The sequence below is a fragment of the Athene noctua genome, chromosome 23 (assembly GCF_965140245.1).
Source record: "Athene noctua chromosome 23, bAthNoc1.hap1.1, whole genome shotgun sequence".
NCBI lineage: Eukaryota > Metazoa > Chordata > Aves > Strigiformes > Strigidae > Athene > Athene noctua.
Window position 1 is genome coordinate 3,146,867 of NC_134059.1, and position 15,368 is coordinate 3,162,234.

The 15,368-nt window shown below is 49.0% G+C and overlaps 1 pseudogene; it reads right to left on the bottom strand.

Annotated features, from left to right (window-relative positions):
* Positions 1 to 2,105: 2,105 nt before the first annotated feature.
* Positions 2,106 to 13,566, bottom strand: LOC141969744 (cryptochrome-2-like; annotated as a pseudogene).
* Between the last annotated feature and the right edge of the window lie 1,802 nt (positions 13,567 to 15,368).

The window sequence follows — 15,368 nt, forward strand, 5'->3', positions numbered from 1 at the left end:
AGATGCAGAGATGAATACTCTCTTTCAATAATTTACTTTTACTGAGCAAGTCTTTTTGCCATGAGGTCACAAACTAGACCTCAGTCCTCCTGCTTCATACAAATTTCTCCACTGCTACTTTGTGAGCCTGAAGCAGCTGGTTCCGAGTTCAACTGCCCTTGCTGTTTCCTGCTCAAACATTGCTCCTACTCCCACCTCATCTCCTTAGCAGGCACAAGCCCTGTTGCTTCCTTCCAACCAAAGACCAGACCATGCAGCTGCTTTGCAACAAAAAGTCCTAAAGAGCCCTTGATCCTCCCGACTCCTTTGAGGGCTGACCAGAGCCACCTGCATGGTTGAAAGTCTCTCCTCCTAGGGCAGATGTGGCTGCATGCACATTCATGACCATTGAGCATCCAAAGCCATCTCCTGTGCCACAATGTTAGAGGCGATGCTGAACAGCAGAAGACCTTTGATAGCTGCTGATGGTCCTGTCTTCTGTTGCACTGGGTGGTTCCCAGGACTCACAATGAAGCTCTGGTGACACAAAGCACTCCAAGGCAGAGATGTTTTAGGTAATTGAAGACCAGCCCGTTTAGGGCTTGAAGGCAATGACTATGCCTTAAAACATGAGGCAAGAACCACATGAGGCATTCCTGTGTCCACCTGCACTGGACTACAGCACTGCAGAGGCGGATGCAATAAATTGCTTTAAGCACAGGAAGGAACCCAATTAAAAAACTGATGGATGCCAGGAGGCTTCAGAGCAGCAGTCATCTTCCCTGATGCAATAAGCGCTTCATCGGCCTCCTCAGAAAGGGTTCGGTAATTACCTTTCTTCTGGTCATCCTTGCAAACCGTTAGGTTGGCGGAAATGTCAAGGAACAACCAGGACTTCCAGGAGCTCGGTGGAGGCTTGGTGCAGTGGGAGGGTACAACCGGCCTCTCAGATCAGCCTGACAGTCCTTGTCACATTTCTGATTACTCTCGAAGCAGAAGGCAAAGCCAGTGTGCGCTTCCCTAACAGGTCCTGCAGGTCACCAGCACCGTTGGAAGATGCTGCTAGGAGCAGGTTTTGGCCTCCTCCTGGGGCATGTGGGTTCCGTGCTGCTTCTGCACTGAGTCCATGGACTCAAGGTGAAGGAGTTTGGGTGCACTGACTTGCTGCTAGAGTTTTCTTGCAGCCAAGTTTCCAAAGAGGACAGATGGATGCCAATTGTGATGATAGATTGCTCTAGAGACCTTACATTTTTCATGTTGGGAATAATTTTTATTTCTTTTCAAGCCAAAAATAGTACCTACAGTGATTAAAACCCCCACCAAAACCCCAACCATAATAAAGATAATTGCTTAATCCAGCCTTGTGAAACTTCACAACAAGACATTTCAATGGAAGGATAAATTTTTACATGTGGTACATGATAGAAATAATATCTACCTTACAGTTCTAGAGGAATTAGCCAAGAAGGAGAGTTATGGTGAAGAAAATTGTACATCAGCCCTAATTCAGTGAGACATTTTGCAACATTGCCCTTAAAATGCATACATAGTCCCATTTAAGTCATGAGAACTACACACAACCAACACAGCTGCATTCTGATGTATCTCCCCAAAGTGGGGACTGCAAGCACAAACCGTGAACTTAAAAACCATATCTGAAAATCCCTAAGCCTCTGTCTCTACAAGACAGGCAAATCCAGCTTTGAACATTAATGTGTGATCATATTAATGTGCATATCTTCTTCGGCTGACATTTATCTGGCGTGTTGGAAGGACTAGTATTTATCACTAAAACCATTTATACAGGTGCACGAACATCATGTGGATTTGAACAATACTGTAGCATCATGGCCTGTCAAAACCGGTCACCTCTTGAGTTTACCAAACAGCTGCAACAAACGGCTGGTAAGGCACTCACAGATAGACAATTTCATTCAAAATAACTGCAAAATAGCACACACATTCAAGACACGACGCTGTTCTTGGTCAGTTCACAGGCAAGAGGCCCCATTTGCGGGGCGAAGTACCGAGTACAGTTTATCCAGTTCAGCTGGCCTCTGGCTCGCCCCTTGTGCCATTTTTTGGTTCCCAGCAGGTAACCCCTGACAGGATCTCAGTTTGTTCTGTCATCCTGGCCATTTTTCCTTTTGAACCTTCATTTCCATCAGGTCATCTGTATCATCTACAGGAAGAAGGAAAGAATCAAAGTTCACGAGTCCTTCCCTGACACTGCAGCCTGCAATGACAGTAGCAGTGAAGTTACAAAGCATGACAGAAAATGCTTCTATTTACAGGCAACAATAATAATGCTGGGCGTAGGGGACTCCGGTTCTCAGTTTTGGCTTTCCTTATCTCCAACAGCAATCACAATGACATTTAGTCCCCTATACCACAGGGTTTGCAGAAGAACTGTCAGCATATATTGGTTGTATTTAGAAGGTACCAATGTGCAACCTCCTGGATGCATTAGCATGCACAGGATTGGGAGCAATTAATTCCCTCTGAGCACAGCGATTATGGCAGGAGTACCTAAGACTCCCCTCAGCTGCTGCATGTTGGATTTCTATAATATACCTGTAGGCTGCTATGGCATACTCTTAAATACAAAAATATTGCTTCACTTTCCTTCCTGCAGAGGATTCTTGCGAGGCTAAGAGCTCATCATAAGCCCTAGGATTTCAATCTGAAGAGCACTGAGGCTATTGAAGTGAAACATCTGTGTGATGGGAAATACCTAATTAAGCCATGCTCCCCCAAATTTCAAGTGTTCCAGCCTTACCAATAACTGCTGTTTTGTTATGCATATACTTATTTAGAAAACAAGGTCAGAAGATAAATTTCTTAGAGCAACTCAGCTCTCAAGGGCTTTTTGTTCATTAGTGGTCAGTGGGAATCTCAAATAATTCCTGCTGTGGGGCTGGGTAGATCATGGTAAAAAGAACAAACAAAAATGCTCTGGTTCGCAAGAGGCCTGGGCAGAGCTACAGAGATTTCTGCACCTTTGCGATACACCTGGCAAAGATGGGGACTGGGGATTTTGTCTGTGCGGAGCTACAGAAGGTGGAGAAGGTCTGGCTTTTAGCAGGGCGTTCCCCCAGCAGGCACAAGCAAGCTCCCACCCTGCAAGAGCAGCCAGAAGGGAAGGGACGCTGCTCCACTTCTGGTTTCCCATTTTAACAGGAACTGGAAGAGCAGCACATGGAGCTGGAAACCAAGAGGAAAGTCGTCCTGGAAATCAACACAAAACCAACGCCCAAAGGTGGTAAGAGCCTCCGCCTCGCAGTGCACTGGACTGCTGCAGCTCCTACGACCCGTGAGCCAGGCTGTCCTCGCTGCTCCGCCCCGACGCGCTTCCTCGGCCGCGCGGTGTGATCGCTGCTTCCCCGTGGCTCGCCAGCGGGAAGGGCTAATCTTGACCTGGTACAACACGGAGACTGTGGCCTGTACAGAACTAACCAAGGATGTTTCCGTGGATTCGCACCAGGGCAAATGCTTGCAGCTTTTCTTAAAATAAATATCATCTAAGATAGACCGTGTGGCACACTCTTCAGAAGTGCCTATTTCTCTCCATCAAAGCGTAAGAGCTCCCATTTACACATAAGCTTATAAGAGATTCCAGAGACACATTAGAGCAAGCGTAAAGCACAAGATGTTCAGATACTATTTAAAGCCCAGACAGATAAATGCAAAGGCAACAACTTAAAGAGTCATCCAATAGTTTTAGGACATGAAGTTCAGGCAAAAATATGTACTCTGAAATTAGACTCTGGTAAAAAACTTCAAAGGAGAATTGATGGAAGTTAGACTGCTAGATGAATCCACTTTCAGAAGATAAATGCATGGCTTCTGCTGGAAGTGTGATACTTGCATCTCACACATGTAATTATTTTGGACAGTTTGCAGCAGCAAAATCCTTAGCAAGGTATCTTAATGAATTACCTGTGATACACCCTGCTTGCTTCTGTTCCTCTCCAGAGGCTGTTTATCCTCGTAGATGTACTTGGAGGGAAAGTTCTTTAGTATAGGCAAGTATTTCCTACAAAACAGGAATAGTATGGGGTTTTATAATCCTGCAGACAAATACTCATACATTTAAGAGAAGTGTAAACCGACCTATGCTATATTAATTCTTGGTGGTTATACTGATACCACAATCCATGGGAAAGTTCTGATTCATTTCACACAACCCCCCCTGGTTTTATGTTCTGAAACCTCCATAGGGTGATATCTTCCAATAGTTAACTTTACAGCATAGAATAAATGCGTTGATTTAAACATTCCTTCAGTTTTGACTTCATCCAAAATATTTTGGGTTTTAACATTTTCACTGACATTTCATCCTAAACTTTTGTACCTTCCAAAAATGAATTTCAAAAAATCTAAAAAAACCTTACAGAATGGGAAAGTAATTTTCTGTCCCACTCTGTCAGGTATGTCAGCATGGGCTTCCCCTTGACAAGACACAAAGCTAGACAGGGTGTGAGGAAGAGGAGATGTGAAGAAATGGGGTTATTTGCTCGACATCAACAGAGTCTTGCGGTCAGCTGTAGAATCACCCACTACTTATGGGAAAGTCCATCAGTACCTTATCAAGAGATAAGGAAACTGAGACTCTGAAGCAAAGAGAACTCACTCGGAGTGAAAAATAAAATCTAAGTGTCTGAAATTAAGCAGACCACCTACAAAACCAAGAAACGCAGCACAGACTGGAGCCAGGGGGGAGAGGTGGGAAGTTTTACTCAAGTCCTTTAGAAAGAGGAGTCAGCCCAGTGATGGTGACTCCCTCCCATGGTGCTGGAGGCAGCAGGAGCTCACAAATCACTACAACACCCCGATCAGTCATCACCTGTGCAACCATGGGTATTCTCTGCTTCTCTGTGCCTCGGTTTCCTTCTGTGTTCAATAAAACCATTGCTATGACCCCTGTTTCACAGGGGAATGTGTGTCACAGAGACCGAGTTCATAATCTCCTGCTGTAAGAGGAGCTGGAGAAGCACTAACAGAGCAGATGGCACCAGGCCATCGCCCTACCAGAGGTCCTGCCCCTTGGGGTCCGTGTGCTTCCCAAAGTGGACGGGGCAGAAGATTCCACTTGGTGGAAGAACACACTGGCTGACAGCCACATCTAGTTCCATGTGTTGATGCTGTAGTCAGCATCTAAAAGCAGCTCTTCGAACACCTGCGCTTCAGGGATGGCAAGAAAAAGAGAAACACCCCTGAAATGGCTGCGTTTGTGGCAAGAAAACTCTCAAACAGGCTGAGAGGTGAAGGGTGAAGCTTGGTACTGGGCTGCTCTGGGCTGCCCTTCCCACAGGGCACACAGGGAAGGGTCTCCAGCAAGTGGCTTTGTCAGAAGGAAGCTAGAACAGGACCTTGTGGTGGAGCAACCCAGAGCCCAGGTCTGGCTTAGAGGCCTGCTGCAGACTGAGCAGGTCTCCAATATCATCCAAAATCATCAGGCCTTGGGGATGGGGACGACCTCTCACTGCTGCACTGAGCGCAGAAGGGCTAAGACTTGAGCGAGAGACCGTGAGGTTTCATAAACCATGAGATTTCATAATCCATGAGGTTTCATAAACCATGAGATTTCTAGCGAGGCTCAGTAACGGAGCACTGCTCTACAACAGAACCTCCCACTGCCAGGCTCACATGTCACAGGGGTTTCTCAAGGTCAACCAGAACATAGAAAACAAAAAACCAGAAGTGAACCTTCATGCCCTCTTCCCAGCTGATCCAAAGGTCCCTCCGCGTCAGGAAGCAGGCGACTGTGTGCCGAGCAAGGTGATGGATCCAGCCTTCCTGGCGCAGTGGGGTCATAACCACATCAATCCACGGGAACCCTGTCTGTGCCTGCAGCAGAAAAGAAACATCAGCCTTCCCACACAAAGCTTCAGAACTTCTTTCCTACATGGTGCTGTAAGCTCCACCTCAAATAGCCAGCAGAGACCAATCCCAAGACAACAGAAAAACTGAAATGTAGCAGTTGTGGCAATGCATCTTGTTGCCTTTCTCCATTTGTGGAGCCTCTCTGCATCCTCATACCAACTGACCTGAAGGCGGATGGGGTTCCCAACCATTCTGGTGAAGTTTGGTATTGCTGATGCCACCCCACAGAATTCCCTCCACAGAAGCTGCCCTTGGAGCCACACCGGGGGCAGGGAGTGATGCTTGGCACGTGAGGTGAAAGCGTCAGTTCACAGAATCCCAGAATCATCTGGGTTGGAAAAGCCCTTGAAGCTCCTCCAGCCCAACCATGAACCTCACCCTGACCCTTCCCAACTCCCCCAGATCCCTCAGCACTGGCTCAGCCCGACTCTTCAACCCCTCCAGGGATCCCGGGGACTCCCCCCCTGCCCTGGGCAGCCCATTCCAACGCCCAACAGCCCCTTCTGCACAGAAATCCTTCCTCAGAGCCAGCCTGACCCTGCCCTGGGCAGCTTGAGGCCATTCCCTCGGGGCCTGGCGCTGGCTCCTTGGCTCCAGAGACTCATCCCCCCTCTCTGCCCCCTCCTGGCAGGGAGTTGCAGAGGGCCAGGAGGTCTCCCCTCAGCCTCCTCTTCTCCAGACTGAACCCCCCCAGTTCCCCCAGCCGCTCCCCAGCAGACCTGTGCTCCAGACCCTGCCCCAGCTCCGTTGCCCTTCTCTGGCCACGCTCGAATCATTCAATGGCCTTTTTGGGGTGAGGGGCCCAAAACTGAACCCACTCAGCGAGGGGCGGCCTCACCAGTGCCCAGCACAGGGCTCAGATCCCTTCCCTGTCCCTGCTGGCCACGCCAGTGCTGACACAAGCCAGGATGCCATTGGCCTTCTTGCCCACCTGGGCACACTGCTGGCTCATTATCAACCCCCCCAGTCCCTCTCTGACTGGCAGCTCTCCAGCCACTCCTCCCCAGGCCTGTAGCCCTGCTGGGGGTTGTTGTGGCCCAAGGGCAGCCCCCAGCATTTGCCCTCAGTGAAACTCATTCAAATACACCATTGCAGTCTCACTCATTTTGTGACTCTCAGGCCCATAAAATAAAGATTAATCTAACTACACTACTGGCTTCCTGCCACTTTACCATGAAAGCCAAAGAAATCAAAGGTCTGAAGCAATACTACATGTCCCAAAGCAAAAGCTGAACTCTGTTAGACCTCAGTGTTACCTCATTCTCTGTCTTCCAAAATGGTGTTACACTGGGATTTCTTAAACCAAACATGTGTTTATTTACATATTAACTGCTCAGCTAGCTGAATTTAGGTGGCTGAGCCACGTATAAAGAGATACTCTTAAGAATGATGTTCAGGGAGATGTTGGTTTTCTTTGGTTGGTTTCAATCATACTTTTTCTTAAGAGTCAAATCAGTTTTCAGAAGTTGGTTTTGGCTTATGCTATATTTAAAACTTGTCTAAGATGAAGACAGATGCTTTCTGAAAATAAAACTGCCTGAACAGGCTAAACTGATTAAAAACTTCATTTAAACATCAGGCAGACATCTTGAACTCCTTGAATTTTAGGAGGGTTTTCGTGGGCTTCCCTGCTGCTTCCAGGTCTCATTGCTCCCTGTTTATCGTATTTCTAAAACTGAACTGGGAAAAGCTGTATACATTCACAGGTGTTTCACACAACATACAAAGCCAGTCAGATTTCACAGGCCTTGCGAGAACACATTAGCAAAGTAGCATTTTTCGATGCACCAGGTGTCTACCAAGATTATCCAAGTGTTAAATCTGTGCCTCATAGGCCAGGCACATGCAAGTGCTGGATTTCCTTAACTACAACCAGTTATTTTCTTACCTGTGCATAAATGTTTGACAACCTATAAAAAAAGTTGCAAACTGACAGACAGCCCATACTGAAATAAGGGCTCAGGCCTGTGGTGTTTGGAAGCAGTGAATTTAGAACTGTTCTTGGTTTAGTAAAACTTGCCACCCAGCCCTAAAAGGGAAACAGAAATCCAGGTTCAGGCAGTACAAGGTGACATGTTTCATGTCACATGAAACAGGGAAAAAACTCTTGGCAGTTGGCTTCTGCATCACAGAGGCCGGTTCATTGTCATCTCCCACCACCCATCCTCCCACAAATACCACCGTCAGGGACAAAGAAATCTTGAGACCAGGCTGCCATCCTCCTTCAAGATCTCCAAATACATAGACGTCCTCCAAGCCCAAGGTCAAGGGCACGTCTCACCCATGGGTGCTCTGAAGCTCTGCTCTCCCCAGAGACCCGGGTGATTTTGTAACACAGGGAATAGCTCTCTTGGTTCAGCAACACCGCAGTGAAAACCTTTTCCACTTTATGACATTGGGAGTGGGTAAAGCATCTGCTTTAAAGCAGCCAGCACCAAGGCAGACTTGGCTGCCAAGAGCTGAGCCCCGGTGGGGAAAAACTCAGCTAGAGCTGGAACAGCTGAGAGGTTTCTTGAGGTCTAGACACAACTACACATAAAAGGAGCAAGGTGGACGCTAAGCTCAACCCATCTAGAACCACCATCTTCACCCATGTAAAATCAAGGCTGACCTGGTCAGTCAAGTGTTCCTCCAGGCCCTTCGGTCTCGTCTCCTCTCCAGGGGGAAAGGCTCTTCGGGGGGATCTTTAAATCCACAGGGAGAGGCACCCTGTAGCACTCAGCCAGGCCCAGGTCAGGGGCCCTACATCTCCTAATGTGGAAGAGAGGCCTCTTGCAAAGAAGGAACCAGAGCCAGAAGAGGGAGGAAGACCCCTGCCCGTTGCACATGCCAGGATCTCCTCTGTCGCAGCAAAGCCAGAGCAGAGGGGAATGAAAGCACAGCCAGAAACCCCAGGCTGCACTCTCCTTGGGGAAGAAAGAGCTCATCCTGCAATCACTGCAGGTAATTCTAGCCTGAATTGGGGGAAGAGGAACAGACCCACCAAATTACAGCACTCAGAGCCATCAGCTGCAGCCCCCAGAGCTCAGACATCCATCCACTACATAAGACTCGGAGGCACCTCCTCTGCAGCTTCCCGCAGCTGTTTCATCCACCCCTGGGAGGGAGCTAAGAGCCTCCTCAGACTCTAAACATAATTATGGGGCTCTGGTTCTGCCTCCCAAGGCCGTTCCAACTCCCATGTCTCTGAGGAGAGGTTTCATAGGGAAGGAGGTAGATCAGCTCCCTGAGCCACCTCCCCAGCCGGTCCTTCTTAACCAAGGTGGGGGCTCCCCAAGCCCACACCTCTGAGCAGTCCCCCTGTGTCTCTCCTGCAGCCTCCGCTGCTGAGGCTTCCCCATTATGAGGCTTGACGAGCATCAGGGTATGTTTTTTCACCCCTTGTAAAACACAGAGGAGGAAGTTCCAGGAAGTGTCAGTGGTATGCAGACTTCTCAGAAACCATGAATCAGCTCAGATATCAGTAGAGATCTTCCTACTTACCTAGAAAAAAACGAGCTTAGCTCTGTTGCAGAAACCTACAGAAGGGGCTAGTGCAGCTCTCAGAGCACTGACATAACACAGTCCTGCTGGGAAGCATGTGAACCACTTATCTCTCACTGCCATTATTTTTAAAAATGCAAATAAACAAATTAGAGAAGAAAGAGGGGAAAAAAAAAAAAAACAAAAACCAAAAAACAGTGCAAGAAAAAATACAGGAACTGATATATCCCCATACTTACATGAGTTTTATCATGGGACTACCCAAGGACAACATTCAGGAATTAACAGGATTCCCCCAAGATGGGAAGACCCAAGCCTACATTGCCGACACAGAGCTGAGGTCACAGAGGAGGCACCTGACACAGAAGTCCCAAGTATCTGCAGTCCCATCCCAGTGGCCAGCTCTCCCCTAGCCCAGTCTTACCTCCCTTTGGATCACTGGCTTCTCCTCATGCAGAGCTAAACATAAGGCATCCTCAACTTCAAGCTTCTTCTCAACTCCTGGGAGATATGAGCGTTGACCCTCCTTCCCATACAGCAGAGGGGAGGAGAGAAAAGGTTTAAAGCCAGAAGGGAACAGAATCATTGTTCCATCAAACCTCCTTCAGAAAACAAACTATGGTGGTTTATCCAATTCCTGCCCTAAATGTTGTTTTGAGAGGAATCTAGAGCATGCCTTTGAGAAGGAGACCTGTAATTCCTTAGTCATTCCTCTGTTAGACTTCTACGTGCCTTAAAAGTTTGTCTCAATGTGCCTTGCAAAAGCTTAAGTCTTTGGGCTGTGTCACCTGTCATCTCTCTCCCCTCCCGACAGCAGAATCACATCCCCAGTACCTACAATCGATAACCCTCCACGCATAGAAGTAATGCAACGTAACATCTAAACCACCTGTTAGAAACGTGAGAAAAGCAAAACAGTGAGAAACCTGTAAACCACACATTTCCTTGACACAGGGTGCCCAGAGCAAGCACAGGATGGGATGGAGGTCCCGTGATTTGTGTTTGTCGTGGCGCCAAGCAGGAATGTGAAGTGAGGTACAGGCCACGCGGTCCCATTCTTTCACTCATTTCAAGGACAGATTTATCTCCTGCTCTACTCTTTTCTCTCAAGGGATGATTTTTGCAGTAGCCTGCCGGCCTTGTTCCTCATCCTCCCTTTTCTCTCACAAAACCCAGCTGCACACCTCGCATTGAGCCAACATTTTTTCTCATCCTCCCTTTTTTCCCCCCAGAAAACAGCTGTACCCCTGGCACCAAGGAATGTGCTGTGTCGTTACTCAAAAGATAAAGGCTTGTCCACAGTCCCACCCACTCACACATACAAACTAGGATAAATACTATCCCGAGTTTGTACCTAACTTGGAGGGATGATAATCTGACACCAAATCAGAGGGACAGATTGACGGGTTTGTGCTCTTGCCCCGCGCCCCCAGAAGGGACGCCTTCTGGTAAGATTCCCTTAGCTATGCTGAGTGTATACCCAGGAACTGTGTGTGTGTGTGATTACAGTCGTTTTGTGTACTGCTCTAGAGCCAGCCTGCACTTTGGGCGTTTATCATAGGCAATTGTGAAGAATCTGTAGATGCTGCAGATGACACCCAGTTGGGTGGGAGTGTTGATCTGCTCGAGGGTAGGGAGGCTCTGCAGAGAGACCTGGACAGGCTGGAGCCATGGGCTGAGCCCAACTGGGGGAGTTTCACTAAGGGCAAATGCCGGGGGCTGCCCTTGGGCCACAACAACCCCCAGCAGGGCTACAGGCTTGGGGAGGAGTAGCTGGAGAGCTGCCAGTCAGAGAGGGACCTGGGGGGGACTGATAATGAGCCAGCAGTGTGCCCAGGTGGCCAAGGAGGCCAATGGCATCCTGGCTTGTGTCAGCACTGGCGTGGCCAGCAGGGACAGGGAAGGGATCTGAGCCCTGTGCTGGGCACTGGTGAGGCCGCCCCTCGCTGAGTGGGTTCAGTTTTGGGTCCCTCACCCCAAAAAGGCCATTGAATGACTCGAGCGTGGCCAGAGAAGGGCAACGGAGCTGGGGCAGGGTCTGGAGCACAGGTCTGCTGGGGAGCGGCTGGGGGAACTGGGGGGGTTCAGTCTGGAGAAGAGGAGGCTGAGGGGAGACCTCCTGGCCCTCTGCAACTCCCTGCCAGGAGGGGGCAGAGAGGGGGGATGAGTCTCTGGAGCCAAGGAGCCAGCGCCAGGCCCCGAGGGAATGGCCTCAAGCTGCCCAGGGCAGGGTCAGGCTGGCTCTGAGGAAGGATTTCTGTGCAGAAGGGGCTGTTGGGCGTTGGAATGGGCTGCCCAGGGCAGGGGGGAGTCCCCGGGATCCCTGGAGGGGTTGAAGAGTCGGGCTGAGCCAGCGCTGAGGGATCTGGGGGAGTTGGGAACGGTCAGTGCCAGCTTAACGGTTGGACTACATGATCTTCAAGGTCTTTTCCAACCCAGAGGATTCTGGGATTCTGTGAAAAATAAACCATACTCTTGGTAAATCTGACTGCTTCTCTTGAATGCAACCAGACCTACAGCATATGGAGTGTTGGGGCTGGGTCAGACCTATAGTTATGGCCCCAATTGGCATAGATATTAAGAGATAAGTCCAGCCGCCCCTAGCTCCCCTAATCTCTGAGGACTGGCTAAAAGGCAAGGTGATTTATCTCTTACCAAATTTATTCTCACCCTAAATGCAACACCACCTCATTATCATTTGGCCTTGGCTCTTCTTTCAGACAGAGAAAAGGGAGTTGGAATTTCCTGCTGGCTAGCTGTAACTTACTGGAAGTCTTCAGCTGTGAGGTTCCAGACAGGCACCTCAGGGTCACCGAGCAGAGACAGAATGTGGAGGAACCTCTTGTACGTTAATGGGGGAGTCTCAGTGTTCTGGTCCAAAATCCTAAATAAAACAAGATCACTTCTCACCACAATATAAACCAAGAAGGAAGCTGGAGCTGCCAGTGGATATGAAGGTTCCAGCACAGGCTGCACCAGCCCCAATTCATGCAACCGAATGTGGAAATTACAGATTTTAGAAGTAAAACTCCATCCCAAGAGCAATCTCTCAGGACTTGAGACAAACAGAATTGGGACCAGGATGCTGGACACAGCTTCAGTGGGGCAGCTCTGTACAGCAGCCATAGCCAGGACAGCAGAGGTGAGGTGCAGGACACCCCTGGGGCTGCCACGGGCAGGCAAACCACAAAAAACATGTTCAGGGCAGTAAATAACCCTTCTGTGTTAGCAACCACCTGTGCAGACAGCTTGAATTCACAACTGCAAGTCACATAGATCCACTCATTTATGGGCTTTCCGCAATTGGAGAGTTGTCTGGTTTAGCTATTACTGATTATCTCCCTGTTATTATTTATTTCAGTATCTGCAGTCGTTCAGCTCTGAATACCAGCTTGGATCCAAGTGTATCCAGACACCAGGAAAAGTTGATTAGAAAGATAAAAACAAAACTGACACAAAAAAAAATTCTAGAAAAGTCACATTAAACGTGTTAAAGAATTGCTTCCACTCTATTTAGAAGACTGATGTAAGGTTTTAAGTAAACTGCCAAAAAAGGAAAAAAATTAACAAACTCTTAGTTTCAAATCACAGCCCAACATCCGAACACCCGTGTAAAATCTCTTCTGTTACTTCCAGCAGACAGACATACAAAAATTCTCCAGCAAACAGTGCCATGTTCATCTCAGGCCAATTTTCTCAAAAGGAACACATTAGGATCCAGAAAGACAAACATATTTGACCTTTTCTCCCTAACGCTTGCTAAATCTGAAATAAGCCTTCCTGGAGACACCTCACTGGTCTTCAGGACAATCAGGTACCTTTTGGTATCACACAGACTGTGGCCCACCAGAGAAAGCACCTCAAACCCCAGCTCATCTCCCAGACGTCGTACATTGGCCGCCATCTCCTTGTAAAACGGTTCCATCTCTGCATCCAGAGCCACTTGCATGATATTCCACTTCTGGATGTGATCTCTGGGAACAGACTCTCCTTGAATAACCAGCAAGCAAGAGCCCAGCTCACACAAGTTTTTCTGGAGAACCTCCAGGGACCACAGCAGAAAATGCCAGCGCAGGGCCCCTGTGTGCATCATGGACATCATGAACTTTCTGTCCAGGATGCAGACAGGGTAGATGACGGAGGACTAACGGCCAGCAGCGTTGGCTTGTCATGAAGCCAAAGTCCCTTCCAGAAAAGATGAATGGTGTGATGCGGCATCCCGGCTGTTCTCCTCGGACCTGTGAAAAGAGGAAGGGAGCCCCTGGCTTTTGGGATACACAGTCCCTATATAAAGAACAAGGTCAATTAACAATTAGAAATGAAGCTGCAAACAGCCCTCATCTCTTTTTACCACAAATCTCTTCTGCTTTTTGATATGTTTTTCTGAGAGAAAAGCAGAAACAGAAGCAAACCGCTCTCCTCCATCTCCTCAGCCAGGTCCCACCATTCCGCAGCAGTATCACCATCGCGCTCCACAGAAAATGCCTTCTTCCCCAAATGCCCTTAAATTAAATCCCTAAATTAAATTACATCCTAATACCACGCACCAGAAGGAAGGAATCAAAACAGACAGAGCTGCCAGAGCTCCATTTACTGCAAAAACATTTTATAACCCCACAGATGTGACCATCAGCAAACCCTCTGCAAGTCAACAGCACGAAGATGATTTCGGGAAGCTCTACCTCTGTTCATACACCACAGGCTGCAGGGAGAACAGCTCTGCAGGAGCCCTCATCTCATCAGAGACCTGATACAACACTCTGGCGGTGAAAAGGCTTTCTAGATTTCAGCAGGAGACATCTGAAAGACACAGCATGTTTCCTTACCAACAAGACTGTTAAGGCTTCAGGTGAAACAAGGGAAAGCAAAGCACAGCCCAACCAGTACTGATACCGGAGCATAATATCTCGATTTATTGGTTTGCCACAGGTTTTATCGACCTTTCCTAGCCCCTGGAGACCTCATGGTGCTTCTAAGTATCAGGACAAAAGCCCTTCTCTCTCCGCAGCAGAGCTGGGTAGTGATAACTGCACAAAGCTACTCTTTTTCTAAACCGGGGCTGATGTAGGGATTAGCACAAATTCATTCCCCTTCGACCTCCTTCAGCTGAGTTTAGAGGACAGGCAGGAGGGCTGATCTTGGCTCTAAGTCTGGGGTAGCTCTGGGCAGTCTGAGAAACTATCCGCAACTGCTGGCTGCTCTGCTCCCGGGGCGATGGACTCGACAGACAGAAACGACGAGCCCAGCTGCCACCTTGTGTTTGTACCAAACCCAGCAGCATCTCCCCAACTTGCTCTCCCACATAAAAGGGGGAAGGTCAACGCTCACCTGCGAGGTGGGTCCACGCCTGCTTCTAATTTCAACTGTTACCACCCAGAGGAGAATTAAAAGATTAGGGATTAGCAAAGAACCAACCAATAACCTCTGATGCAGTTCAGCTCTTTCAGCCAAGCTGCTCCCCTCACACCCTCACGAATGGCTGCAGTAGGTGACTTGTCCCCTTGTCCCCACTCACGCAACCCACAATCAACAGCTTAATCATAAAAGATGATCTGACTTGCTCTGTTCCCAAAACCACTCATCAGCATCACCGAGATAAACCCAGCTGTGCTCCCAGGTAACCCCCCAACAAGCAAACCCTGCAACCTGGCGGGTGCTGGGCAGCGCTGGGCATAGCCAAACACGGGGGGCTGGGCTTTGTGGGGTGTCTGCTCTGCACCTCGGCTGGAGCACCACCCTGCCCACACGTCCTGGGAGAACAGGAAAAACGAGGCAACTCTCCTGCTGCTCGAGGGAGCACCCAGCTGGCACTTTTGGGTAGCAAACCATGCAGAGGGTGCTAGAAGAGTCCCCTGCATCCCATGGGAGGAGCGTAGGACCAGCCCGCACCAGCTGGCCTCACCGAGGGGCTGCCCCAGGGCTGGGGCTCCAAGGCCCCCCACAGCCTTTGGGGCCGTCCCACACCCAGGACCCTGCACCCCCACATAGCCTATGGGGCCCCCCTGAGCCCAGTGCCCCAT